This window comes from Ranitomeya variabilis, chromosome 2 (genome assembly GCF_051348905.1).
Source record: "Ranitomeya variabilis isolate aRanVar5 chromosome 2, aRanVar5.hap1, whole genome shotgun sequence".
NCBI classification, from domain to species: Eukaryota; Metazoa; Chordata; class Amphibia; order Anura; family Dendrobatidae; genus Ranitomeya; species Ranitomeya variabilis.
Genome location: NC_135233.1, coordinates 881,391,832 through 881,419,721, shown reverse-complemented (window position 1 = coordinate 881,419,721; position 27,890 = coordinate 881,391,832). Strand labels below are relative to the sequence as shown.

Genomic DNA, 27,890 nt, shown 5'->3' with positions numbered 1-27,890 from the left:
GTTGCGGCGCCGACGCTGCGGCGCACAACGCAAATGTGAACGTAGCCTTATGCGGCTGTGTCTGCTGCCGGCCGCGTCACAGTACAGCGGACATGGCTGCGCACAATTTGCTGTGTGGCTGTAGCCACCACCAGGCAGCCGGCCCTGAACAGCTGCTGGGGGAGCGGCCCGGGGGGCATTTGCCTCTTTGCCACCTGGGCCAGTCAGCCCCTGCTGGAGTGACAGGTGTCACACGGGCGCACACCTGTCGGACCAGTCCGCCGCGCGGCAGCAGGAGCGATCACTAGGACTGATAGACACTGTTGGCGGCAAAAACAAATCGTTAGCGCTACACGGGCACATAAAAGGGGAATCAAAAAGAGAACCCGAACCCCGCAGCGCTAGGTCCGTGGGCCGCGGCTCTGGGCTACGCTCTCGCCACCTGTGCTGCCGCCGTCACACTGAGGAGCTGTTCCACACTGCTAGAGAACTGAGTAGAGCACTTGACAGCAACAACCAATCCGCATTCCTCTTTCATGTGTAGTCTACACTAGTACAACGAAAGCTAGACTCTGATTGGTTGCTACTGGCAACTGTTTCTCTGCGTTCTATTGGTCCAGGAGGCGGCCGTTCTCACCTTGCCGTGCTCGGCCCCTCAGTGCTGTCCCCCTCCCCGTGTTGTCAGCACGTGGCTCCGCCCCCCAGTCCTCTCATCTCCTCCGTCCTCTCTATGGTGTCTCCTCCTTCCCCAGTGCTCGCTGCTGCTGCTGGTCTCCCGCCTGCCTCGCTGTCTTCACCTCCTGTCACTTTCCGCCGCTCTCGGGCTCCGGGCCTCGCACCCACCATGGGCCTCAGGTGATAAACCGAGACGGCCGCCGGATTCAGCGGGCGGAGAGCAGAGCTACCGGAGAGCGTGGATTCCCGGGCCTGACCGCCCGCCGCACCGGGGGCCTGACGCCGGGTGAGTCCGCTGTGTGCGGATATGACATGTGCCGCTGTCACTGGTGTCACCCACGTGCTGTGGCCGCCGTGTCGTCACTCCCTGCGGGGATTTGGGTCGCTGCTTTTGGTCCAGTTATGACTGGAGAGTGGCGCCACCTGAGAGGACACGAGCTGCCATCAGTGACGTAACGGGCCCGCTGCTGACGTCATCGCAGCGCTGCTCACCCCCATGGCCTCACCGGGAGTATTGGGGCGGGTGCTGGGGACTCTGGGGCTCCCCCAAATCCCTGGTAATGTACAGGCTGGAGGGGGCCTCTCTGTGAGACCTGGCACAAGCTCTGTATGTGAGGGGGAGCCCACCCTGCTGCCAGCCCACCCTGCCCTGCTGCCAGCCCACCTGACATGGAAGAAAGACAGTTCTGTGACGTTCCCCAACATATCCTCACCTGGCTCAGGCAAATGACGCGATCTGTGACCTTTGGACTCCACGTGACCTCATGCCACCCGTGTCCGTCTTCTCTGCGGACTCAGTAGCTTAGTCTGCCCGAAACAGACCGGTGGAGGAGGCCAAAGTGGGGTGACCGCCATCTGTCAGACTGCCCCGACGACGTGATGATTCGGGGTGAAATCCCAATCCCACACAGACCCCCTCAGTGATCCGGCCGTCTGCCTCTGGGGCTCTGTTATATGCACTTACATTTGTTTTATACACTAACATCACTGTTATGCACGGGTTTCATTACAGATGTTGCCCTGTTTGGCTTTTCCAGGCTGTTTGCCTGCACAATAAACAACCAGCTCGCTGATGGACTGTCAGTTGACTCTTATTGCAGCCAGCTTTCTACAAAGGCTGCAGAAGGCAAACTGTGGCCAATTTTTTTTTTAAATAAAACTTAATTTCAAAAATAATTTTACCCCCAAATACATGTGTTTAACTGAAAAAAAAAAGTTCCCAAATGTGGATAACCCCTGTAATGGAACATATACCAATATACCATGATGTGCACCGTCCCTAAGTTGGACCCTGTTCCGCTGACTCTTGTGACCTCCGCTTGGTGTGTATTCTGGGAACCTCTCCCGGTGCCCATCTTGAGCATAACCATGGGGATCTGTGAGGCCGCCATGGTATACTGCAGACAGTTATTAGAGGGAACCTGTCAACACCCCCCAGTCATTTCAAACTAAAAGAGCCATCTTGTGCAGCAGTAATGCTGCATTCTGACAAGGTGGCTCTTTTAGTTCTGGGTGCTGTAACTAGAGAAATAATCAGTTTTATAATTTGTCTGAAATACCTGGTCTTCAGTCAAGTAGGCCGGCGTTTCCCCCCTGCTTCATACAGCACACAGCTGTTGCTCACATCTTCTTGGCGCCGGGCGCCGCCTCATCACCGCTGTTTTCAAAGTAGCCGGCGCCTGCGCTTCTATCCCCTGCCTGGTGCAGGCGCAGTGAGCGCTGCCAGTCTTTCCTCATATGCAGCCCAGCTGACTGCGCCTGTTCGGCCGCCCTGCTTGTGATTCTCAGCCCCGCAGTGACTTATGATTTATTCACATTGCGGGGCTGGGATTCACAGGCAGGGCGGCCGCACAGGCGCAGTCACCTAGACTGCATATGAGGACAGACGGGCAGCGCTCACTGCGCCTGCACCAGGCAGGGGAAAAGAGCGCAGGCGCCGGCTATTTTGAAAACAGCGGTGAGGAGGAGGCGGCGCCCGGCGCCAAGAAGATGTGAGTGACTGCTGTGTGCTGTCTGAAGCAGGGGGGAAACGCCGGCCCCCTTGACTGAAGACCAGGTATTTCTGACAAATTAAAAAGCGGATTATTTCTCTAGTTACAGCACCCAGAACTAAAAGAGCCACCTTGTCAGAATGCAGCATTACTGCTGCACAAGATGGCTCTTTTAGTTTGAAACGACTGGGGGGGGGGGTGACAGGTTCCCTTTAAGTAGGAGAACGCCTAATAGACTGTGCTACCACATAAAATATATAGGAAACATGGCGGTGTACACCTGTATTTGCAATGTGACCCCAGTGGTGACGCATGACACTTGTCAATGTTTAGTGTAACATTTGTCATCTATTCCAGGGGATCTGAGCACAGCCTGCATGCCGCTAGATCTGCTGCTCTGGTCTCCATGTTGTGGTGACAGGAGGATAACTCTAGTGCTTACATTTACAGTGTATGGAGCTTATATACAAGCTATGCCTGCACCCCACAATTCACACAGCCCGCCTCCTTGTAGTCTGGCAATGCCCGGCTGATGGCACCTTCTCCTTGCTGCCGGCAGCGATTCCCGTGGACGACATCCATTGGGATAGCAACAGTGTATCGCTGTCATTTCCCAGCCTGAAGGAGTCGGAAGCTGATGGCAAACCCTGCTTGTCTACTGTAAAGTTTAGGCTACAATACTTGCTTTTTTTGTGCTCAGCTGATGGGGTATATATAAGGCTACTTTCACACTAGCGTCGTGCACTGCACGTCGCTATGCGACGTTGCGGCGCACCGACGCTAGCTGTGAAAGCGTTGCACAACGGGGGCAGCAGATGCAGTTTTCCAACACATCCGCTGCCCCATTGTGAGGTGCGGGGAGTCGGGGGCGGAGTTCCGGCCGCGCATGCGCGGTCAGAAATGCTGCAGACGACGCACCAAAAAACGTTCCAAGCAACGTTTTTTGGTGGTGACGGTCGACGTGTGGCAATGCGTCGCTAATAAAAGTCTATGGAGAAAAAAACGCATCCTGCAAGCACTTTTGCAGGATGCGTTTTTTCTGCAAAACGACGCATGGCGACGTGCAGTGCACGACGCTAGTGTGAAAGAGGTCTAAGGGTACCGTCTCACAGTGGCACTTTGGTCGCTACGACGGTACGATCCGTGACGTTCCAGCGATATCCATACGATATCGCTGTGTCTGACACGCAGCAGCGATCAGAGACCCCGCTGAGAATCGTACGTCGTAGCAGATCGTTTGGAACTTTATTTCGTCGCTGGATCTCCCGCTGTCATCGCTGGATCGGTGTGTGTGACACCGATCCAGCGATGCGTTCGCTTGTAACCAGGGTAAACATCGGGTTACTAAGCGCAGGGCCGCGCTTAGTAACCCGATGATTACCCTGGTTACCATCGTAAATGTAAAAAAAACCAAACAGTACATACTCACATTCCGCTGTCACGTCCCTCGCCGTCTGCTTCCCGCACTGACTGTGAGTGCCGGCCGTATAGCACAGCACAGCGGTGACATCACCGCTGTGCTCTGCTTTTACTTTACGGCCGGCGCTCACAGTCAGTGCGGGAAGCAGACGGCGAGGGACGTGACACCGGAATGTGAGTATGTACTGGTTTTTTTTTTTTTACATTTACGATGGTAACCAGGGTAAACATCGGGTTACTAAGCGTGGCCCTGCGCTTAGTAACCCGATGTTTACCCTGGTTACCCGGGGACTTCGGCATCGTTGGTCACTGGAGAGCTGACTATGTGACAGCTCCCCAGCGACCACACAACGACTTGCCAACGATCACGGCAAGGTCGTATCGCTGGTCGTGATCGTTGGTAAATCGTTTAGTGTAACGGTACCCTAAGGTGGAGTTCTGCTTTGTCACTGTGGATTTCTCCTTTGACCAGAGATCTTTATGGCAGTAACTGAGAGTGAGCTAATCTCTGGAATTGCCCCTTATCAGCCCTCTACCCTGCCCACACTGCATTTCTGCCTGATACCAGGAGCCATTTCTGTGGAAGATAGTCTTCATTCATTTGTGTAAGTTGGACTTTGATCTGGCCCCCATACACATCACAGTGCAGTCGGCCGACCATCCTGGGGACAGATGTGTCTGGGAGATCGGGCAGTAAGGGTATGTGCACACACACGTTCAGGTTTTTTCGCAGTAAAAACGCTATAAAAACTCATTAAAAACGCATACATTATGCATCCTATCATTTAGAATGCATTCTGCATGTTTTGTGCACATGGTGCGTTTTTTTCCGCGAAAAAACGCATCGCAGTAAAAAAAGCAGCATGTTCATTAATTTTGCGTTTTTTCCTCTTTTTCCCGCAATTCTATGCATTTGGAAAAAAACGCATGAAAAACGCGTCAAAATCGCAGTAAAAAACGCATACAGATTTCTGGCAGAAATGTCCGGTTTTTGTCAGGAGAATTTCTGCTAGAAATCCTGACGTGTGCACATAGCCTTAATATTATAGTGACCGATCATTTTATTCGGGAGATATATGGCAGTTGGAGAAACCTGTCGGCTTTTATTCTCTATCCACACTGAAAACATACCACGCCTTCTATGTATTAGGTAATTGTTGGCTGGCGCTAGCTTGTGTTTGGGCTCCTTAAAGTGGATGTCAACTACGTTTACATTGATTATCACCCTATGAATTGATCATCAATATCAGATGGGAGAGGATTTGATAAAAGGCAACAAGTGTTATCCTCTCTAGCAGTGGCCAGATTTAAAGTGAAACGACGCAGCTCTATCACACTGTCTAGTGGTAATTGCAGATCAGTTCCTATTGAAATGAAGAGGGATGATCTTTAGTGGCCACCAAACAATGCCACGAAGCTGTGCCATTCTGCTCCGTACATCTGGTGGAGGTGATAACTGATTGGTCGGGGTACTGGAAGTTGGACGCAAACTGATTTTATATTGATGAGCTATCCTAATGATAGGTCATTGATATAAAAGTAGTGGTCAAACTTCAAAATGTGGAATTCACCTTTTTCCAATAGTTGAGCTCTGTAGATCTCTGTATTACAGCTTTGTTTTGTACCCAATGGTTATAGGGCAGCTGTAGTGGTTAATGAGCTCTTTTGTACTTGTTGACTGCATGCTCCGTCACATACTTTAAGTCTATGTGCACCCGTTCAGGATTTCTTGCAGAAAATTCCAGAGCAAAACCGGACATTTTCTGCAAGAAATCCGCATGCGTGTTTTTTTCCGGAGCTTCCCAATGCATTAAATAGCGAGAAAAACGTGAAAAATCTGCCCAAATTAATGAACATGCTACGTTTTTTTATCGCAATGCGTTTTTTTTGCGGAAAAAAACGCATCATGCTCACAAAAATTGCGGAATGCATTCTAAATGATGGCATGCATAATGTATGCGTTTTTATAGAAAAAAAACGCAATGTGTGCACACGGCCTTAGGGTATGTGCACACGTTGCGGACTTCCTGCGGATCCGCAGCGTTTTTGCCGTGCAGAAATGCTGCAGATTTGCAAGTGCTTTACAGTACAATGTAAATAAATTGAAAAAAAAAAATGCTGTGCTAATGGTGTGGAAAATTCCGCACAGAAACGCTGTGGATTAAAAGAAGGAGCATGTCACTTTTGTGCGGATCTGCAGCGTTTCTGCTCCCATTCCATAATAGAAATCCACAGGGGTAAAAAACGCATGAAATCCGCAGCAAATCCGCACCTGCGTTTTCTGCCAAGAGATGCAGAATCCACACAAAAAATTCCTGAGGCAAATCTGCAATGTGTGCACATAGCCTAAGTCTTACCAGACGGCTCTGCGGGTATTCTGCTTCTGGGGCAGAATAATCCAGTACATTCAGCACTTGGTGGAGGGCGATACCTCTGATTACTGGGCTTTGCGTACTGTGCATAGGATCTAATACAGAAGAGAATAAATTGGGTATTACACTAAAATCATTCTCTGACAAGTGTCCCCACAGCGTCTTCTTAATATATAACCCTGAATCATCTTATTCACGTGTAACAATTATTTATTTTACTTGCTTATTTAGTGACATTAATTCCACAACACTTAGACGTCGGCATCGCTGTCCCCATTAGGCTCACAATCTAAGTTCCCTATCTGTATAACTTTACATGGGTTTCCTCCCAAACTCCAAGAAGGGGGAGAGCACACAAACAGGTGCAGATGTCAGCCTTGGTTGGATTGAAGTCGGGACCCCAGTGCTGCCCATGTGATCACATTTTTTGTAGATGGTGAATGTTTCCATAGATGGAGGTCGGCACACATCATATAGGGCTAATTGGTTGTATAAACATGACCCCCATTGTGCTGTGCCCCCTGCACATTCCTCTTTCCGTAGTAGCTGCACATCTTGTGCCCTACAGAGGACTTGCCTGACCAGCCCCCTGAAGAAATCCAACTACGCGAAACACGCGTCGGGGCTAGTGCGTTCACTCTCTGCCGGGTTCCCTCCCCCCACATGGGTAAGCAATAAATCCTACTATGCACTATGGAGCAACATTTGTTTTTTTCTCCTGGGTCCTGTTCAGCGGTTAGACCTCTTTATGGAGAATACATCTGTACTTTCTTGCTCTGGGCCACTTTTTTTGTTGTTAAAATGTCTAGTGGAGGTTCTCTGGTGTTTTTGTGACACCTATTGTTTTGTCCCCCCCATTTTTATTCTCCTCTTGTATTTCGTATTTGGGCTACATGCCCACATTAATTTTGTGAGTGAGTTTAATTAATAAAGGTATTTTTGTATTATACTTAACTTCTGTCTCACTTCACTTTATATACTTTTGTGTTTCATTGAGGGCTATTACTTTGTTCTCTATAGGATCAAAAGAAGTCTAGAATTTATAATCCATAGCAAGTACAGTAAATATGATCTCTCCTGTACGAATTGTGCAGGAATGGCATTTTGTAACCCCCACCATGTACTGGCTCAATCCATATCTTGATTATAGTAATCAGTTTAGCATATGCTGAGCAAATCCAGCTTTGAAATCACATGCACATGAGCTGCAAGTGCTTCAGGGTGGGACATTGCACTTGCAGCTCTTTCTGCTGGCCTCCCTCCCGATTCCCAGCTCACCTCCCTCCCGATTCCCAGCTCGCCTCCGGTCTGACAGGTCACTTTTGTTTCAGTGACTTGTTTTCCCTGACCTTTCAGTCAGACACAGGAGGCAGCATTCATCTAATCTGTTTGGGCTCCTGTAGTAAGGGGATACGTATGGTGAATGTATGGCATATTATATATGACAAATAGACCGTGTCCTGTCCATTTTTACCATATAGTGCCTGTGTGATTTATGTGCTAGCATTTGGACCTCATTCTGACGTCTGTTTTTCACGTACATAGTATTCTGTTTTTCTTCTTATCGTACATGTATCATTATAGTCTATGTATGTGTTTCTCCATCAGAGACCTGTCAGATTTTTATACAATTCACAGGTCCATGAATATCAATGACTGTATGTGTACTGTCTGTTTTTAGCATTGTAACGGGTAAGACAAGTTTTGATATTTTATTTGTGCTTTTTTGTGTATATAAAAAAAATGCAAATGGTTAAAAGGGACACACTGGTCATATACTTTCTCATACAATGAAGAAGCCGTTCTCTGAACTGGCTTGGGCCTCTTTCACACTTCAGTCTTTTGGCGTCAGTTTGAATCCGCCGTTTTCATCAAATAGCTGATCCGCCATTTTTTTTTTGGCGGATCCGCTATTTTCCCATAGACTTGCATTAGCGACGGATTGTGACGGATGGTCGTCCGTTCCATCCGCCATGTGACGGATCCGTCGAAATTTGGCGGACGTCATCTAGACAGACGGACATTATAACTTTTTTGTCTGCGCCGAAATGGCGGTTCGCGACGGATCCGTAGCATCCGCCATTCCATAGAATGGCCGCCTATGGGCGACGGATCCGTCGCGACCGTCATCTCGGCGGATCCGTCGCCCCAATCCGCTTTTTCAATTGAGCATGCTCCAAAAAGTAGATACTTTTCCCAGGCAACCCCCAGGTAACGGATCCGTCAAAAAAACGGATCCGTTAGAACCGTTGCGACCGTTTTTACATCCGTTGTAACAGTTTTTTGACGGATCCGTTTACTAAACAAGGAGGATCTCAATGTGATTGGCTACTGGAAACTACTGGGAAACTATATATACAGTGTATTTACACCACATCTCTGAAAGGTTGTAGAGAATGTGGCAAAGATGGAAGGGGTGCTGGCGAATATTGTGAAGATATGTGCGGATTTCACTTTTGAGGCTAATCGGTTGGCAGTCATCGTTCGAGACAAGGAGGAAGAAAGACTGCGCATCCTGCGGCAGCGGTGGAAGAGAAGGCTGTGGATCCATCCTATCACAGCCCAACGCATGGCCCGTGGTGTTTATTCCGCACTGTACATTGAACTGAGGGAAAATCCTGAAAAATTCTTCAGCTATGTGCGAATGAAAGTGGAAAATTTTGAAATTTTGTTGGGCCATGTTGAAGAATCAATACGGAGACGAGACACCCAGATGCGCTTCTCCATATCACCAGCGGAGCGTCTGATGGTGACTATTCGGTAAGTTATTCTTTTTTTTTTTTAATGATTCTCATTCATCAGACTTATAACTGTAATGTTGTTTTCTGAAGTTTTTATTAATTATTGTCTTTTCCTTTTGTTAACAGATTCCTTGCAGCTGGAGAATCGTTTTCATCCCTACATTTCCAGTTCAGGCTTGGGATATCCACAATCTCAGGGATCATCAGAGAGACCTGCTGGGCATTGTGGGATTGCTTACAAGCGGAATACATTCCAGAGCCATCACAGGAGAGGTGGCTGGAGATTGCCCACAATTTTGAACAAATATGCCAGTTCCCAAATTGTGTCGGAGCAGTCGATGTGGCTCTGGATCTGAATTTTACAACTACAAAAAGTACTTCTCAATTGTATTGATGGCCATAGCCGACGCACACTGCAAATTTATCGCGGTGGATATCGGTGCGTATGGACGCGCAAATGACTCCCAGATTTTTAAAACTTCACCAATGGGGCGTCGGTTGTATGGAGAGACATTTGACTTTCCGCCCCATAGACCTCTCCCTGGAACCACCGGTCCACCATTACCATTTGTGTGCGTTGGAGATGATGCCTTCCAGCTTTCCCCACATTTGCTTAAACCCTATGGAAGTAGTGGACTGACCCAGAGGAAGAAAATTTTTAATTATCGCTTAACCAGAGCACGAAGAGTTGTGGAATGTGCCTTTGGCATCCTAACTGCTAAATGGAGAATCCTGCTAACTGCAATTAAACTGCAGACTGACACTGTTGATGATGTTGTGAAGGCTTGTGTGGTACTTCACAATTTTGTATTATCCAAAGAACATGTTTCCCTGGAGGATGTGTCAGAAACCACCTTGCGGGATTACCACAACACAAGTTTTCGCAGTCCAGTAGCAGTCTCCAGAATGCGGGACAATTTTGCAGACTACTTCATGTCTCCTCAAGGATCAGTTGACTGGCAGTACGAAATAGTTTTTTTTTTCACACTTGTAAATATACCATGTTTTTTGTTTTGTTACAAAACCTTTGGACTTTAACCTCGCAGTATTGTATGTTTTGAACCGTTACCCCTTTACACATTTTCTACTGTTACTTTTACCATAACCTTGGTGGTTTTAATACAGTTTATAAAAAAAAAAAAAAAAAAGGAAAGACAATAAAATTGTTTTTAAACCCAAAAAAGTTTTATTTATTTACAAGTTTACAGGTTCTCATAATTTGGGGTGGAGATAGTAGCGGAGGGGCTGACAGGGCGTCGATAGTGGGGGACAGGACATCACGGGGAGGAACAGAAGTGGAATGGGTGGTGAAAACATGAGGTTGGGCAGGGAGTTGAGGTACAGATGTGGTCTGTGGGAGGTATGGTGAAGGTGTTGGTGGGATTGGGAACGGTGAAGTTAAAGGGGAAGAATGGAAAGGGGAAGGTAGGTACTGGGAAATACTGAGGGGGGAAGGAAGGAATGGCGAAGGAGTAGAAGGAGGATGGACGGGAGGAGGATGGACGGGAGGAGGATGGACGGCGGCTTGAGGGGGGAAAGATGTTGAAACATGAAGGGTAGGTGGAGGGACTTGGGACATCGCCTGGGCTAAAGCAGTGTGGCAGCCTTGCATCACATGCATCTGCAGGTCAGGAGTTAAATTTTCCATGTGCCTGAGGACCGACTGAAAAAAACAGTGTCTTGGTCACTGGTTTGCATCTGAATGCATCCTATCCAGACGACTGCTGAGTTCAAGTATGGTTTTGTTAAGCATATTGTACCCAGCAGATGTTTGCTTACCCAAAAGCTTGATGGCATTCTGGAAGGCTGCATTCAGATGCAAAAACTCAGGTGCATAGCTCCTTTCCTGACCTCTCTCTGGCGCTGCCGTCCTGACCCCAAAGGTGGTCTAGATGTTGCGGCAGTGTCAGAGGGGTGGGGTAAAGGGAACTCTAACTCATCACCTGCAGCTTCAAGTGACGAAGTCCGCCCTGCTGCTCCAGCGCTGGTGGATGGGGCCGAGGGATCACACAAAAGGGAAGGTACAGATACAGAGGGGTCGACGTGGTCCCCGGTGGCGGACGCCTGAGAGATCGCTCCAGAGGGGTGCAACTCTGATGCAGGCTCCCGAGTGCTGCAGACAGTGCTGTTAAAGAAGAAAAAAAAAAAAATTAGTATCTTGATATTACAATTGCCCTTGCCAAAAAAAATTGAAGGTTACACATTTTAGCAGTTTGACTGAAAACATGTGGTGTTGAATATTTACCTTCTGCTCAGCAGCGTCGACCGGAGGAACGACAGGGCTCTGGCATATTTGTACCTGCTCCTGCGTCCTCTAGATCCACTCGGGGCCTGCATCTCCTTGTAAAACTCCCTCTTGAAGCGATCCCTGAGTGACCGCCACCTCACGATAACCCTGTTACCTGGAAAGATAAAGCAAAAATTGGTTACTATACAACACATTAAATCATGCTAACCTAAGTTAATGAAGTGTGAATACTTACGCGCTAGATCCTGGGCCCCAGCGTCGAGTTCCTCCCAGTTCTCCAGAACAGCACTGCACGCTTCCTCCCATAGCCGTCGGGTGATGAACTGGTCAGCATGGCGGCGGTCCGCCATGTTCCACAGCGGCTCCCGATTTTGAACCTCTTGGATGAGGGTGTCCACATCTATCCCCTCCTCTTCCTCAGCCTGTTCGGGAGCACGCTGTGAAGCCTTAACAAAAAAAAAAAATTCTAAAGGTAAAGATTATACCACATGAATTTTACAGTTTACTAAACACCAAACCAAAACAGGAACTTACTCTTCGGTGACCGCCGCGATTAGAATTAGACGACTATGGGAGGTGCTTTGAGGAACTCTAGGTCGAGCCCCGGATTGTGAAGACTAAAAAATAAAAAAATAAATTATGTGCTTGGATGGAAGCATATGTACTGTGTGTGTGCTGTGCTGAATGTTTGTGTTTGGTGTAGTGTGTTGTATGTGAGGATCTGTCTCTGCAAAACTTACACTATGCGCTCCCGCTCCTTGCATTTCTCCACCCTGCCCGTCTCCTTCTGGAAGCCCCTCTGCTTGAGCTTCCTGTGAAAACAGAATAAATACATATAGGGTTCAAAAACATATGTTACCAGAGATGTACCAAAAAAAATTTATGAAGAAAAAAAAAATCACCTCTGGTGGCTGACGATGTGAGGGGGGCTCCCAGAAGAAGACATTATGGTCCTGTTTTCCAGCGTCTGTCTTGGGTCCTTGCTGCGCTTGTCTTGGGTCCCTAAGAATCTGCAAGTATAAAGCGAGTTCTAAGCTACTATACAAAAGGATAGATACAGCTTTCGGGACTTTATACTTACATCTGTTTTCCAAACTTGGGGGGCCTGGCTGTCTTGGGTCCTTGCTGCATTTGTCTTGGGTCCCTTGCTTGGTTCCTCTAAGAATCTTCCAATTTAAACACCGTTTTAATTAGAATGATTATGTATTGGTATGCCAACATGCATTTTGATTCCCCCCCAAAAAATTATTACACCAAAAAAAAAAAAAAAGTGTTAACAGTTAACTTCAAACTTGATATGCTTGATGCGCAAGCTGCAAAACCCTCCACCACCTGTTTCCCCCCCAAATTCCTTGAAAGCAACACCAAAACTACTTCAAACTTGATATGCGCCATGCGCATGTTGGTAAACCTACCCCACCCCCTCCTCCAGACAGTTTCAACCTTATAAAAAATTTCCCTCATTCAAAGTTAAAATACCAATACCCAAAGATGTTAATTATGGTTACCCTACAGTTACTATTTTCTAAAACCAGATAACATCTTCTATACCAAAGGTTTGCATTCCGCATTTGTATATAGAACCTCAAACACCTTTATTGAATGTAGACCCAGTTTTAAATTTATCTTGAAATCATACTACGGACAGTTTTGTGGAATTTTTATTACAAATTTTTTTTTTTTTCTTTTTTTTTTTTTGTTGGAAAAGTAGGAGCTACACTGCTCTTTATTTTAAATACCAGTACAGTATGATAATGTATGAAAAATAACAAACATGCAGGACACACACATCACACGGCATTTATACCCACACATGTCACAGCACAACCATTGAAAATACCAGCACAGTATGAAAAATAAAAACATGCAAGGCGGGCGGTCGGGCACACACACATCACACGGCATTTATACACACACACCACACACATGTCACAGCACAGCACAGCCATTCAAAATACCAGCACAGTATGAAAAATAAAAACATGCAAGGCGGGCGGTCGGGCACACACACATCACACACGGCATTTACACACACACACACGCACACGCACACACCTCATGCTGGATGGCAGTACTCACATGGCAGTCTCTGGCAGGGTCTTGCTGGCAGGGTCTTGCTGGCAGGGTCTTGCTGGCAGGGTCTTGCTGTCTTGCTGGCTGCTGGCAGGGTCTTGCTGTCTTGCTGGCTGGCACTTTGTTCTCTCTTGATGGCACATTGAGGAATGAGGCCCACCTGTCCTGTTTTATATAGTTTTGGGGTTGTCTGGGCAAAGTATCTACTTTTTGGAGCATGCTCAATTGAAAAAAGCGGATTGGGGCGACGGATCCGCCAAATGACGGTTCGCGACGGATCCGTCGCCCATAGGCACCCATTCTATGAAATGGCGGTCGCGACGGATTCATCGCGAACCGCCAATTAGGCGCAGACAAAAACGTTAAAATGTCCGTCAATGTCTAGACAACGTCCGCCAAATTTCGACGAATCCGTCGCATGGTGGATGGAACGGACGACCATCCGCCACAATTCGTCGCTAATGTATGTCTATGGGAAAATAGCAGATCCGCCCCCAAAAAATGGCGGATCCGCTATTTGAGGAAAATGCCGGTTTCAGACTGATGCCAAAAGACTGAAGTGTGAAAGAGGCCTTAGATGTAAGAGGCTTTTTAGGTTACTTGGGCTATATTGCCTTCCTATAGTCTTATCAAAGCTTAAATTCTAAGTCTGTAATTGTTTTTTACACTGGAAGTCAAGATTATCGTGTACAGCACCATGGAATTAATGGTGCTTTATAAATAAAAAATAATTATCGTGAAAGAGCTTTCCTATTAACACTTGTTTCACAATAATCACACCGTCTAAACAGACTGCCAACTACTCTAAACAAGCAAGAAGCTAGTTCAAGTGAAATGCGGCACAAAATATCGTTCTCGGCAGCTCGTCTTTTGTAAACGGGACTGTGCTGCTGATAACGCTGGCAGCCTCACTGCACATCAGGACAGTAGTCTGCCTGTGTAAATGAGATATTAAAGAGTTTATCCAGGCCTATTTAGTTTTCTATGGGCCTAAGAACTTATAGGCAGGTAGTTGTTAATTACCTGCATGTTGAACCCAGTGCCAATATCTGCTGGCAGAGAGCGGTCACAGGTCGTTCCTGCCGGATTTTCAGCAGCTTCCGCTGACGTTACCTTGACAGAGCAGCAGCTTCTCTTCCACTCTACTCTGTTGACAAGGCAAGCCGGCTCCCCACTGCCTAACTGCCTGTCAACAGAGCAGCCTGGAAGAAGACCTGCTGTGTTGACGTGGAGCAGTTCAATCTCCGGTCGGAGTGGTTGATGACCATTCTGATCCGACGCTGGGTAGAGCAGGCCGGTAGTTGCCTCTTTTAGCAACTACTAGTTAGGTAAAAATGTATTTATTTCAAATTTTGTGTTAGAGTTGGGTTAGGGTTGGGACTAGGGTTAGGGTTGGCGTTAGAATTGGTGGGTCCACTATTTAGGTACATCAGGAGGTCTCCAAATGTGACATGGCGCCACCATTGATTCCAGCCAATTTTGCGTTCAAAAAGTCAAACGGTGCTCCCTGCCATGCACCCACAGTGGCTTTCCCCCACATACGGGCTATTGGCGTACTCCGGTGAAATTGCACAACAAATTTTGTGGTCCATTTTCTCCTGATTAATACCCTTTGAAAATAAAATAATTAAAAAAAAAGGTTCCAAAGTACATTTTTTGTGAAAAAAGTAAAATGTTCTTTAGTTGGTCTCGTGAAGTACCTGAAGGGTTAATAAACTTCTTGAATGTGGTTTTGAGTACCTTGAGGGGTGCAGTTTTTAGAATGGTGTCACTTTTGGGTATTTTCTGTTATATTGACCCCCCAAACTCACTTAAAATGTGAGGTTGTCCTAAAAAAATGGTTTTGTAAATTTTGTTGGAAAAATGAAAAATCGCTGGTCAAATTTTAACCCTTATAACGTCCACGTAAACATGTGGGAAATGTTATTTATTAACTATTTTGTGTGACACTACTCTCTGATTTTAAATGTACAAAAATTAAAAGTTAGAAAACTGCAAACTTTTCAAAATTTTTGCCAAATTTCCATTTTTTAGTAAATAAACGCAAGTTATAGCGAAGACATTTTACCATTAACCCCATCATGACCCAGCCTATTTTGACCTTAATGACCTGGCTGTTTTTTGCAATTCTGACCAGTGTCCCTTTATGAGGTACTGTAATAACTCAGGAACGCTTCAACGGATCCTAGCGGTTCTGACATTGTTTTTTCGTGACTTATTGGGCTTCATGTTATTGGTAAATTTAGGTCGATAATTTTTGCGTTTATTTGTGAAAAAATGGAAATTTGGCTAAAGTTTAGAAAATTTCACAATTTTCAAATTTTGAATTTTTATTCTGTTAAACGAGAGAGTTATGTGACACAAAATAGTTAATAAATAACATTACCCACATGTCTACTTTACATCAGAACAATTTTGGAAACAAAATTTTTTTTTGCTAGGAAGTAATAAGGGTTAAAATTTGACCATCGATTTCTCATTTTTGCAACGAAATTTACAAAACCATTTTTTTTAGGGACCACCTCACATTTGAAGTCCGTTTGAGGGGTCTATATGGCTGAAAATACCCAAAAGTGACACCATTCTAAAAACTGCACCCCTCAAGGTTGCTCAAAACCACATTCAAGAAGTTTATTAACCCTTCAGGTGCTTCACAGCAGCAGAAGCAACAAGGAAGGAAAAAATGAACATTTAACTTTTTAGTCACAAAAATGATCTTTTAGCAACAATTTTTTTATTTTCCCAAGGGTAAAAAGAGAAATTGGACCCCAAAAGTTATTGTACAATTTGTCCTGAGTACGCCGATACCCCATATGTGGAGGGGAACCAATGTTTGGGCGCACAACAGGGCTCGGAAGGGAAGGAGCGCCATTTTGACTATTTCAATGAAAAATTGATTCCAATCTTTAGCGGACACCATGTCGCGTTTGGAGAGCCCCTGTGTCCCTAAACATTGGAGCTCCCCCACAAGTGACCCCATTTTGGAAACTAGACCTCCCAAGGAACTTATGTAGATGCATAGTGAGCACTTTGAACCCCCAGGTGCTTCACAATTTGATCCGTAACAATGAAAAAGTACTTTTTTTTCACAAAAAAATTTCTTTTAACCTCAATTTCTTCATTTTCACATGGGCAACAGGATAAAATGGATCCTAAAATGTGTTGGGCAATTTCTCCTGAGTACACCGATACCTAATATGTGGTCACAAACCACTGTTTGTACACACGGGAAGGCTCGGAAGGGAAAGAGCGCCCTTTGACTTTTGAATGAAAAATTAGCTCCAATCGTTAGCGGCCACAAACAATGTCGCGTTTGGAGAGCCCCTGTGTGCCTAAACATTGGAGCTCCCCCACATGTGACCCCATTTTGGAAACTAGACCCCCCATGCAACTAATCTAGATGTGCGGTGACCACTTTAAACCCCCAAGTGCTTCACAGAAGTTTATAACGCAGAGCCGTGAAAATAGAAAATCATTTTTCTTTACTCAAAAATTATTTTTTAGCCCTCAATTTTTTATTTTCACAAGAGTAACAGGAGAAATTGGATCCCAATAGTTGTTGCCCAGTTTGTCCTGAGTATGCTGATACTCCATATGTGGGTGGGAACCACTGTTTGGGCATACGTCGGGGCTCGGAAGGGAAGTAGTGACGTTTTGGAATGCAGACTTTGATGGAATGGCCTGCGGGCATCATGTTACTTTTGCAGAGCCCCTGATGTGCCTAAACAGTAGAAACCCCCCACAAGTGACCCCATTTTGGAAACTAGACCCTCCAAGGAACTTATCTAGATATGTGGGGAGCACTTTGAACCCCAAAGTGCTTCACAGAAGTTTACAACGCAGAGTCGTGAAAATAAAAAATCATTTTTCTTTCCTCAAAAATGATGTTTTAGCAAGCAATTTTTTTATTTTCACAAGGGTTACAGGAGAAATTAGGCCCCAATAGTTGTTGCCCAGTTTGTCCTGAGTACACTGGTACACCATATGTGGGGGTAAACCACTGTTTGTGCGCACGTCGGGGCTCGGAAGGGAGGGAGCACCATTTGACTTTTTGAATGCAAGATTGGCTGGAATCAATGGTGGCATCATGTTGCGTTTGGAGACCCCTGATGTGCCTAAACAGTGGAAACCCCTCAATTCTAACCCCAACACACCCCTAACCCTAATGCCAACTCTAGATACACCCCCTAACCCCAACACTCCCCTAACCCCAACACCCCCCCCAATCCCAACCCTAACCACAACCCTAACCCCAACACACCCCTAACCCTAACCACAAGCCTAATCTTAACCCTATTTCCAACCCTAGCCCTAATTCCAACCCTAACCCTAAGGCTATGTGCCCACATTGCAGATTCGTGTGAGATTTTTCCGCACCATTTTTGAAAAATCCGCAGGTAAAAGGCACTGCGTTTTACCTGCGGATTTACCGCGGATTTCTAGTGTTTTTTGTGCGGATTTCACCTGCAGATTCCTATTGAGGAACAGGTGTAAAACGGAATCCGCACAAAGAATTGACATGCTGCGGAAAATACAACACAGCGTTTCCGCGCGGTATTTTCCGCACCATGGGCATAGCGGATTTGGTTTTCCATAGGTTTACATGGTACTGAAAACCTGATGGAAAACTGCTACGAATCCGCAGCGGCCAATCCGCTGCTGATCTGCAGCCAAATCCGCACCATGTGTGCACATAGCCTAATCTAACCCTAACTCTAGTTCTAACCCTAGCCCTAACGCTAACCCTAACCCTAACCCTAACCCTAGTGGGAGGAAGAAAAAAATATATATTTTCTTTATTTTATTATCTCTACCTATGGGGGTGATAAAGGGGGGGGTTCATTTACTATTTTTTTTTTATTTTGATCACTGTGATAGGTTTTATCACGGTGATCAAAATGTACCTGGAATGAATCTGCCAGATCTGGAAGATGGCGGCGCCCATGAAGTAGACGGACGGACACCGCAAGGCTCGGTAAGTATGGGGGGGGGGGGGGGGTGGATCGGAGCACGGGGGAGTGGATCGGAGCACGGGGGGGTGGATCGGAGCACGGGGGGGTGGATCGGAGCACGGGGGGTGGATCGGAGCACGGGGGGAGCGGACAGGAGGACGGAGGGGAGTGGACCGCAGTACTTGGCAGAAAGGAGGACTGGGGAGGCGATCGGTGGCGGTGGGGGGGCAGATCAGGGTTGCCAGCCATGGCCGATGATATTGCAGCATCGGCCATGGCTGGATTGTAATATTTCACCATTTTCATAGGTGAAATATTACAAATCGCTCTGATTGGCTGTTGAAAGTGAAACAGCCAATCAGAGCGATCGTAGCCACGAGGGGGTGAAACCACCCCCCCTGGGCTAAAGTACCACTCCCCCTGTCCCTGCAGATCGGGTGAAATTGGAGTTAACCCTTTCACCCGACTTGCAGGGACGCGATCCCTCCATGATGCCACATAGGCGTCACAGGTCGGATTGGCACCGACTTTCATGACGCCTACGTGGCGTCATAGGTCGGGAAGGGGTTAACATGAAGTACAATATGTTAAAAAAGTGTCTCAGAATCAGTGGGACACATTGAAGCTTTCCAGAGCTATAACCTCGTAAAGTGACAGTGGTCAGAATTGTAAAAATTGGCCTGTTCGTTAAGTACAAAATGGCTGTGTCAATAAGGGGTTAAATAACTGCTGGGCAGTCTTTTCTGTTTGTGTAAACTGACCATTAAATATCTAAGAAGTATCGTTTCTCCTTGCGGAGATTGACATGCTAAGCATGCCGAGATGAGGAGACTTAAAGCCGCAATGCTCCTCTGGGAAATATATACCCCGAAACAGTGTCTGCAAATTGAGATTCTGGTTTGGCTATTATCCTAAGGGTACCGTCTCAATATACGATTTACCAACGATCACGACCTGCGATACGACCTGGCCGTGATCGTTGGTAAGTCGTTGTGTGGTCGCTGGGGAGCTGTCACACAGACCGCTCTCCAGCGACCAACGATGCCGAGGTTCGCTGGTAACCAGGGTAAACATCGGGTTACTAAGCGCAGGGCCGCGCTTAGTAACCCGATGTTTACCGTGGTTACCAGCGTAAAAGGGAAAAAAAAACAAACCGTACATACTCACCATCTGATGTCCGTCAGGTCCCTTGCCGTCTGCTTCCTGCTCTGACTGACTGCCGCCGTACAGTGAGAGCAGAGTGCAGCGGTGACGTCACCGCTGTGATCTGCTCTCACTTTCCGGCCGGCAGTCAGTCAGAGCGGGAAGCAGACGGCAAGGGACCTGACGGACATCAGATGGTGAGTATGTACGTTTTTTTTTTTTCCCTTTTACGCTGGTAACCACGGTAAACATCGGGTTACTAAGCGCGGCCCTGCTCTTAGTAACCCGATGTTTACCCTGGTTACCAGCGAACGTATCGCTGGATCGCTGTCACACACAACGATCCAGCGATGACAGCGGGAGATCCAGCGACGAAAGAAAGTTTCAAACGATCTGCTACGACGTACGATTCTCAGCAGGGTCCCTGATCGCTGCTGCGTGTCAGACACTGCGAGATCGTAACTATCGCTAGAACGTCACGAATCGTGCCGTCGTAGCGATGAAAATGCCACTGTGTGACGGTACCCTAAGTCATGTGACAAGGCTCATTAAAGGGTTGACATTGACTTGTAGGATCGCTACCTTCCAATAGGTGGCACTAGAGTTCTAGTTCTCTTCCCCTCTAAACAGACTATTTACATAATTGACCATTAAAGCGATGTTCACACATCCTTTTTTTTTTAAAACTGACCACACACTGACCCTTTGATGAGAGCGGGACATGCTTTGAATCTCATGGACCGGTTTATAAAACTGATGTGTGGATCAGTGAAGCTTTAGGGGTATGTAATATGAGAGAACAGATACATAGTAGCTATAACTCCTTGTATTTTTATTCTTTGTGGAGCTAATCCTGTAAATAATATCACAATATTACATGATAAAAGGCCAACGCCAACCCATCTGTTACCGACTGAGCTATAGTAGTGAAATGAAAGCTGAGGGATTTCCAGTCCATGTTTAGCAGGACTCTAGATGGCCGTGCCCACTCCCTATGTGTTCTATGTGAATTGTAGAGAGGTTGTAATTTCCAGGATGGACAGATCTGAACATTATTTATAGCGTTGTCTCCGATCATTCCATACAGAGCAGTCTAATGACACATCCTCTTAGAATCATGGGAGCCACGCCCCCCAAGTATCCTGTGAGGCACCCCCCACCCTCTCGGGGAGAATCCTGGAAGGCATGCCCCCCACCCTCTCGGGGAGAATCCTGGAAGGCATGCCCCCCCACCCTCTCGGGGAGAATCCTGGAAGGCAAGCCCTGCCCACCCTCTCGGGGAGAATCCTGGGAGGCACGCCCCGCCCACCCTCTCGGGGAGAATCCTGGGAGGCACGCCCCGCCCACCCTCTCGGGGAGAATCCTGGAAGGCACGCCCCCCCACCCTCTCGGGGAGAATCCTGTGAGGCACCGCCTCCCCACCCTCTCGGGGAGAATCCTGTGAGGCACCGCCCCCCCACCCTCTCGGGGAGAATCCTGTGAGGCACCGCCCCCCCACCCTCTCGGGGAGAATCCTGTGAGGCACCGCCCCCCCACCCTCTCGGGGAGAATCCTGTGAGGCACCGCCCCCCCACCCTCTCGGGGAGAATCCTGTGAGGCACCGCCCCCCCACCCTCTCGGGGAGAATCCTGTGAGGCACCGCCCCCCCACCCTCTCGGGGAGAATCCTGTGAGGCACCGCCCCCCCCACCCTCTCGGGGAGAATCCTGTGAGGCACCGCCCCCCCACCCTCTCGGGGAGAATCCTGTGAGGCACCGCCCCCCCACCCTCTCGGGGAGAATCCTGTGAGGCACCGCCCCCCCACCCTCTCGGGGAGAATCCTGTGAGGCACCCCCCCCACACACACACACCCTCTCGGGGAGAATCCTGGGAGGCACGCCCCGCCCACCCTCTCGGGGAGAATCCTGGGAGGCGCGCCCCGCCCACCCTCTCTGGGAGAATCCTGGAAGGCATGCCCCCCCACCCTCTCGGGGAGAATCCTGGGAGGCACGCCCCGCCCACCCTCTCGGGGAGAATCCTGGGAGGCACGCCCCGCCCACCCTCTCGGGGAGAATCCTGGGAGGCACGCCCCGCCCACCCTCTCGGGGAGAATCCTGGGAGGCACGCCCCGCCCACCCTCTCGGGGAGAATCCTGGGAGGCACGCCCCGCCCACCCTCTCGGGGAGAATCCTGGGAGGCACGCCCCGCCCACCCTCTCGGGGAGAATCCTGGGAGGCACGCCCCGCCCACCCTCTCGGGGAGAATCCTGGGAGGCACGCCCCGCCCACCCTCTCGGGGAGAATCCTGGGAGGCACGCCCCCCCACCCTCTCGGGGAGAATCCTGTGAGGCACCGCCTCCCCACCCTCTCGGGGAGAATCCTGTGAGGCACCGCCCCCCCACCCTCTCGGGGAGAATCCTGTGAGGCACCGCCCCCCCACCCTCTCGGGGAGAATCCTGTGAGGCACCGCCCCCCCACCCTCTCGGGGAGAATCCTGTGAGGCACCGCCCCCCCACCCTCTCGGGGAGAATCCTGTGAGGCACCGCCCCCCCACCCTCTCGGGGAGAATCCTGTGAGGCACCGCCCCCCCACCCTCTCGGGGAGAATCCTGTGAGGCACAGCCCCCCCCACCCTCTCGGGGAGAATCCTGTGAGGCACCGCCCCCCCACCCTCTCGGGGAGAATCCTGTGAGGCACCGCCCCCCCACCCTCTCGGGGAGAATCCTGTGAGGCACCGCCCCCCCACCCTCTCGGGGAGAATCCTGTGAGGCACCCCCCCCCCCCACACACACACACCCTCTCGGGGAGAATCCTGGGAGGCACGCCCCGCCCACCCTCTCGGGGAGAATCCTGGGAGGCGCGCCCCGCCCACCCTCTCTGGGAGAATCCTGGAAGGCATGCCCCCCCACCCTCTCGGGGAGAATCCTGGGAGGCACGCCCCGCCCACCCTCTCGGGGAGAATCCTGGGAGGCACGCCCCGCCCACCCTCTCGGGGAGAATCCTGGGAGGCACGCCCCGCCCACCCTCTCGGGGAGAATCCTGGGAGGCACGCCCCGCCCACCCTCTCGGGGAGAATCCTGGGAGGCACGCCCCGCCCACCCTCTCGGGGAGAATCCTGGGAGGCACGCCCCGCCCACCCTCTCGGGGAGAATCCTGGGAGGCACGCCCCGCCCACCCTCTCGGGGAGAATCCTGGGAGGCACGCCCCGCCCACCCTCTCGGGGAGAATCCTGGGAGGCACGCCCCGCCCACCCTCTCTGGGAGAATCCTGGGAGGCACGCCCCCTTGTAAAGACTATAAAAAGTTGCAGGTTGCAGGAAGTATAAGGCTATGTGCCCACGTTGCGGATTTGTGTGCAGATTTTTCAGCACTGTTTTTGTAAAATCCGCAGGTAAAAGGCACTGCGTTTTACCTGCGGATTTCCTGCGTTTTATGTGCGGATTTCATCTGCGTTTTATGTGCGGATTTCACCTGCGTTTTTACACCTGCAGATTCCTATTGAGGCGCAGGTGTATAACGCTGCGGAATCCGCACAAAGAATTGACATGCTGCGGAAAATACACTGCAGTGTTTCCGTGTGTTTTTTCCACAGCATGTGCACAGCGGATTTGGTTTTCCATAGGTTTACATGGTACTGTACACTGCATGGGAAAACTGCTGCGAATCCGCAGCCAAATCGGCAATGTGTGCAGTTGTGCACATACCCTAAAGCAGAGGTGTCAAACTGCATTCCTCGAGGGCCGCCAACAGGGTCATGTTTTCAGGATTTCCTTGTATTGCACAGGTGATAATTTAATCACCTGCACAGAATGATTCCAGCACCTTGTGGAATGCTAAGGAAATCCTGAAAACATGACCTGTTGGCGGCCTTCGAGGAATGCAGTTTGACACCTCTGCCCTAAAGGGTGATGACTGGGCAGACAACCATTGGCCATGTAAGAACGTTCCCCAATCCAATGACAAACGTTGCTGTACAGATAAGAGAAAATATCTCACTAATGATCACATGCATCACCTGTGATTGCTGTATATGAATGGAGCTAAACAAGTTTCTTGAAGATTTGCGGTAGTTTGGGGCATGAAATCTGCCTTTATTCAATTGTATTGTATATCGCTTGCACCGGTCTCCTATATCAGCTATAACGTTTTGAAGAGCTTGGGTAATGTCAGTATTTGCAGCAGATTTTTCTGCAGCAAAGACCAGAGTGTTCTCGGTAAAAATGCTATGTGAAGTTTTTACACTTAGTCTTTTTCCTATTAATTTGAATAGATGAAATGCACTGAAAGAATTGACATGTTACATATTTGAAAAACCGCTTCACAATTTCTTTTGCACATGCTCATTAGATGCTTCAGTAGAAAAAGTGGGGTCAGTGTCTATTTATTGTGGCTAGTGTGCGTGTGCTGCTACTCTAAAAATTCCCCAGTGGCCAGTGTGAAAATTGCAAGATTTCTATTTTTTTGGGGTTTGTTTCATGAACATGTGTGCAAACTGAAGCATCTGTATGTAATTTTTACTCTTTAGGACTACTCATTCAGGGACATTTGCTCAGTTCTTTTCTGCCTGTTACTTGCATTCTTGTGTTTTTAGGTATTTTTTTTGTCTCATAATATACATGATCTATTTGCACAGCACTTTAGTTTGTATTTCTGCGGTTTTGTGCAATTGGCTCTTTGCAGTTCACCCCGTTGTCTTGTTTCTATGCTTGTCTAGTTGTAATGAATAGTGTTATAAATAAATTGAATGATGCACGCTTTATGGTCCGTCCTGTATCGCTGGCAATTACTCTTCTTCGTGTCAGACACACAATCATCACTTCCTTTTTAGTTGTGGTTTATACACTTTTGTCTTTTTTTTTTTATTATTTCTTTTAAATATTTCAATAAAAACTAAAATGTATATGTATGCAGAAAAAGAGGTACAGCACCAGAAAAAATACCCGCTTCCCTGACCAGCATTCCAATGGCCTTCCAGACAGTAAACAAAAAGGTAAACAGCACAAAAAGATGGAAAACAAAAAAAAAAAGGGACTTTAATGCCCTGTGGCGTTTCGGATAAAACAAATTGAGAAAATACAGGGCATTAAAGTCCGTGTGTGTGTGTATGTATGTATATATATATATATAGAGCGAGAGAGAGAGATATACAATGGTGTTCAAAAGTCCTGCATAGGCGTGAAGAAAACTATGTTTCATGCGTCTGCATCTCTACAGTGAAACTGGTGGAACATATATGTTTTTGTAATCCCTCATTGTATGCCATACTCATTTTTGAATGTCCCAAGTGTATAAATTGTTATGGTATGCCCATTTTTGATATTTTTTTTTACAGCATAACCATACCTACACCAGTACAGTGTGTAGAATGGTGAACAGGTTTCTAAGTTCATTAACTTCCAATGCACGTTCACACAGACTTAAATTTTACTTTTTAAGATTTATTATTTTTTATTTAATTGAGTCCTGAAAAGGGCTTTTTTTAGTGCATCTTTAGTTTCTAATACTTTATTGGCCAGCCTTTGCTCTTGAGCACCAGCTTGCATCTCTGTGGCATTGAGTGAACAAGCTTCTGCAGATGTTAACGAGTGATGATGTGGTTCCAGGCCTGTATCAGAGCCTCAATCAACTCACTCTTGGTCCTTGGCTGTTTTCTAGATATCTCTAATGATACCTTGTGCCACAAATTTTTTATTGGATTGAGGTCCGGGGACTGAGCTGGCCAGTCAATAGTAGCCACCTTGTTCTTTTTTTTCCATTCCGTTACTGTCTTAGCTCTGTGACAAGGAGCATTATTATCCTGGAAGATATAATCCCCTGGAAACAGGTGTTGAGCAGAAGGCAGCATTTTTTTATTAAGGATGTCTATGCATTTTTTTGCATTAACCATACCCTCCACAATATGAAGCCTTCCAACACCATTGGCTGCCATACAGCCCCAGACCATTACTTTCATCGGATGTTTCACAGAGAAGCTCAAACACTCTGGCTTGTACTCTTCATGTGGGAACCTTCTCACATAAGACTTGCCATCATTTCCTAAAATGCAAAAAGTGCTTTCATCACTAAATAGCACTTTTTCCCACTCCTCCTTCCTCCATTTTAAATATTTCAATGCCCACGATCCTCCACTGACAAAAATCTGAAGGCTCCCATCATAAAACTCTACAGTATGATTCACTAGATAGACCAACAGATAAAACAAACAAACAAAGCAGCAGATATGATGCAATGTAATGCAATGTGATTGGCTGCCATATCCAGGTTATGATTGGTCACAAGAACCTCATCTGTGATTGGCTAATTTTGGATCTGAAGCTGTACAATATTTAGTTGTGCTTTCTATTCCCATATTTTTGCAATAATTTCAGGCAAAACTGCTTCAAAAGCTAAAAATATTACAGGGAGAGAATGCAAAATTGTATTCTGAAAAAAACCATATATAATATGTCATATTAGCATCGAAGATATTCGACAGAAAACGTTTAAAACTTGAAAATTCAATTTATCCTATGCAGGACTTTTGAACACCACTGTGTGTGTATATATATATAGATAGATAGATACAGAGATATAGATAGATATATACAGATATATAGATATATATATATATATATATATATATATATATATATATATATGTTTTTTTTTTCCACGTGTCCCAACCACTGAGCTACGTAACGGGTAATTTTCTGTTGATTGTTTCTCTTAAATTTATAGAAGCGTTAAGGCTGCGCACCAGGGGCAGCGAATGAGCAACTGTTGGGTGACTGTCGGTCATTAGGATGTCCACATGACAACCATGTGATGACTGTGTATATAAAGATGTCTGTGCTGAAGATAGGACAGAGTGCAGCTCGTGTAGGGCTTGTGTACTGTACCGACAGTAGGTAAATGTAGCCTGGCAGCAGATAAACCTTACTTCCTATAGGGATGACCACTCAATGACAATGCGAGGATATCTAGACGAAGCAAAGGCCTAGAAAATGTAAGGGGTGATTAAGACCCTCTACTATTTGGGCAGTAATCGCCTCAGCTGCTTATAGCGTAATTATGTGTTATCATGGGAACTGATTCTTAAGCTGGCGATCAGATCAGTAGAATTATATGGAGGTTGGGAAGACCTGATGCCATAATTAAGATAGTGTTTTTTGTTTTTTTTTCTCCCGCACTTCAGGTGAATTTTAGAGCTGGTTAAAGACATAAGATCTGAAGAAGCCAATAAATGGTCTACATAGTGGTCATACAACTGTTCTTTAAGCAGATGATCCCCAGTGTCATACATAATCAGGGTCAGAGTCTAGAAGCAGAAAGAATTGCAGTTTACTGCACTAGAAATTAAACTAGGGCCAGCTTTTTGTTTTTTGTTGACCCTGATTCCAAAAAAGTGTCACTTACTAGGATATGTTTTGCTGTTTCAATAAAATCTCCTGGAGGAGGACTAGGTCTCTGGTGCCTCCTGGTCCAGTCACACTCCCACCACTCATTGGCCGCTTTCTATGTACATAGTATATTGACAGAAACCTCCCAATCAGTGGTGTGGACAGTTATACAGGACTCTGCGTTCTGAGGTCTTCCAGATCTACTGCAGAGAAAACAATGATTGTGTCACAACTACACCCAGTAAACTACCGTAAGTGATAGCCCAGCTCCAGCGATGTATCTGTCCCTACATCATGCTCCTGCTTATTTCCTTTTAAACAATCCAACATGGTAGATCTGTGGTTATAGTATCTGAGGCTGGTCTGTTTTGGGATATGCTCCAGCAATAAACGTTGCTTTAACACACACAGGAACTATTGTCTGTGATGCGAAACTTGTGATTGGAATGCAGAATTAGGGCTGTGAATAGTAATTGGTCACTTCGGGAAGGCTTGGGGGACCAGAGGCGTTCCCTTTTAGGTTCAGCACCACTTTGACTATGGGTTTGCTGTGTCTGCAGTTTATTTTCTTTTCGTAGCAAATTTTACTTCTGCAAATCTGTTCTTCATGGTCCTACAAATAATAAACTTCCTTCTTTTTACAATGTCCTCAGCAGGAAAAAAGAAGCTCATCTAATGATTGACGATGCGCTTCCAGGAAACGAAAATGTATACCCATAATTATTAGTAATATGTTTGTAGTATAATGTGGAGGTGTTTAAATACCTCACAATCACCATCTTCTCCGGTTTCCAGGGGGTTCTCATCATCTTATGGCCGATATTCAGCTTAGCCAGCTCGTAGACGGGAAGTCACCTTCTAATGTAAGTCTCTGTGATCCTCAATGAGTCTCATGGGTTTATATTGGGAAAGCCACTACTGGTCCATGCAGGAGATTGTGTGA

At 47.2% G+C, this 27,890-nt stretch overlaps 1 protein-coding gene across 2 annotated transcripts in view; it reads left to right on the top strand.

Moving 5' to 3' along the window:
- Positions 1 to 618: 618 nt before the first annotated feature.
- ATP13A3 (ATPase 13A3) overlaps positions 619 to 27,890 on the top strand; it is a 182,141-nt gene continuing 154,869 nt past the window's right edge. For both annotated transcript variants that reach the window (XM_077290356.1, XM_077290355.1), the window contains exon 1: positions 619 to 940. The gene's annotated coding sequence lies outside the window, so the exon portion shown is untranslated. The remainder of the gene's footprint in view (positions 941 to 27,890) is intronic.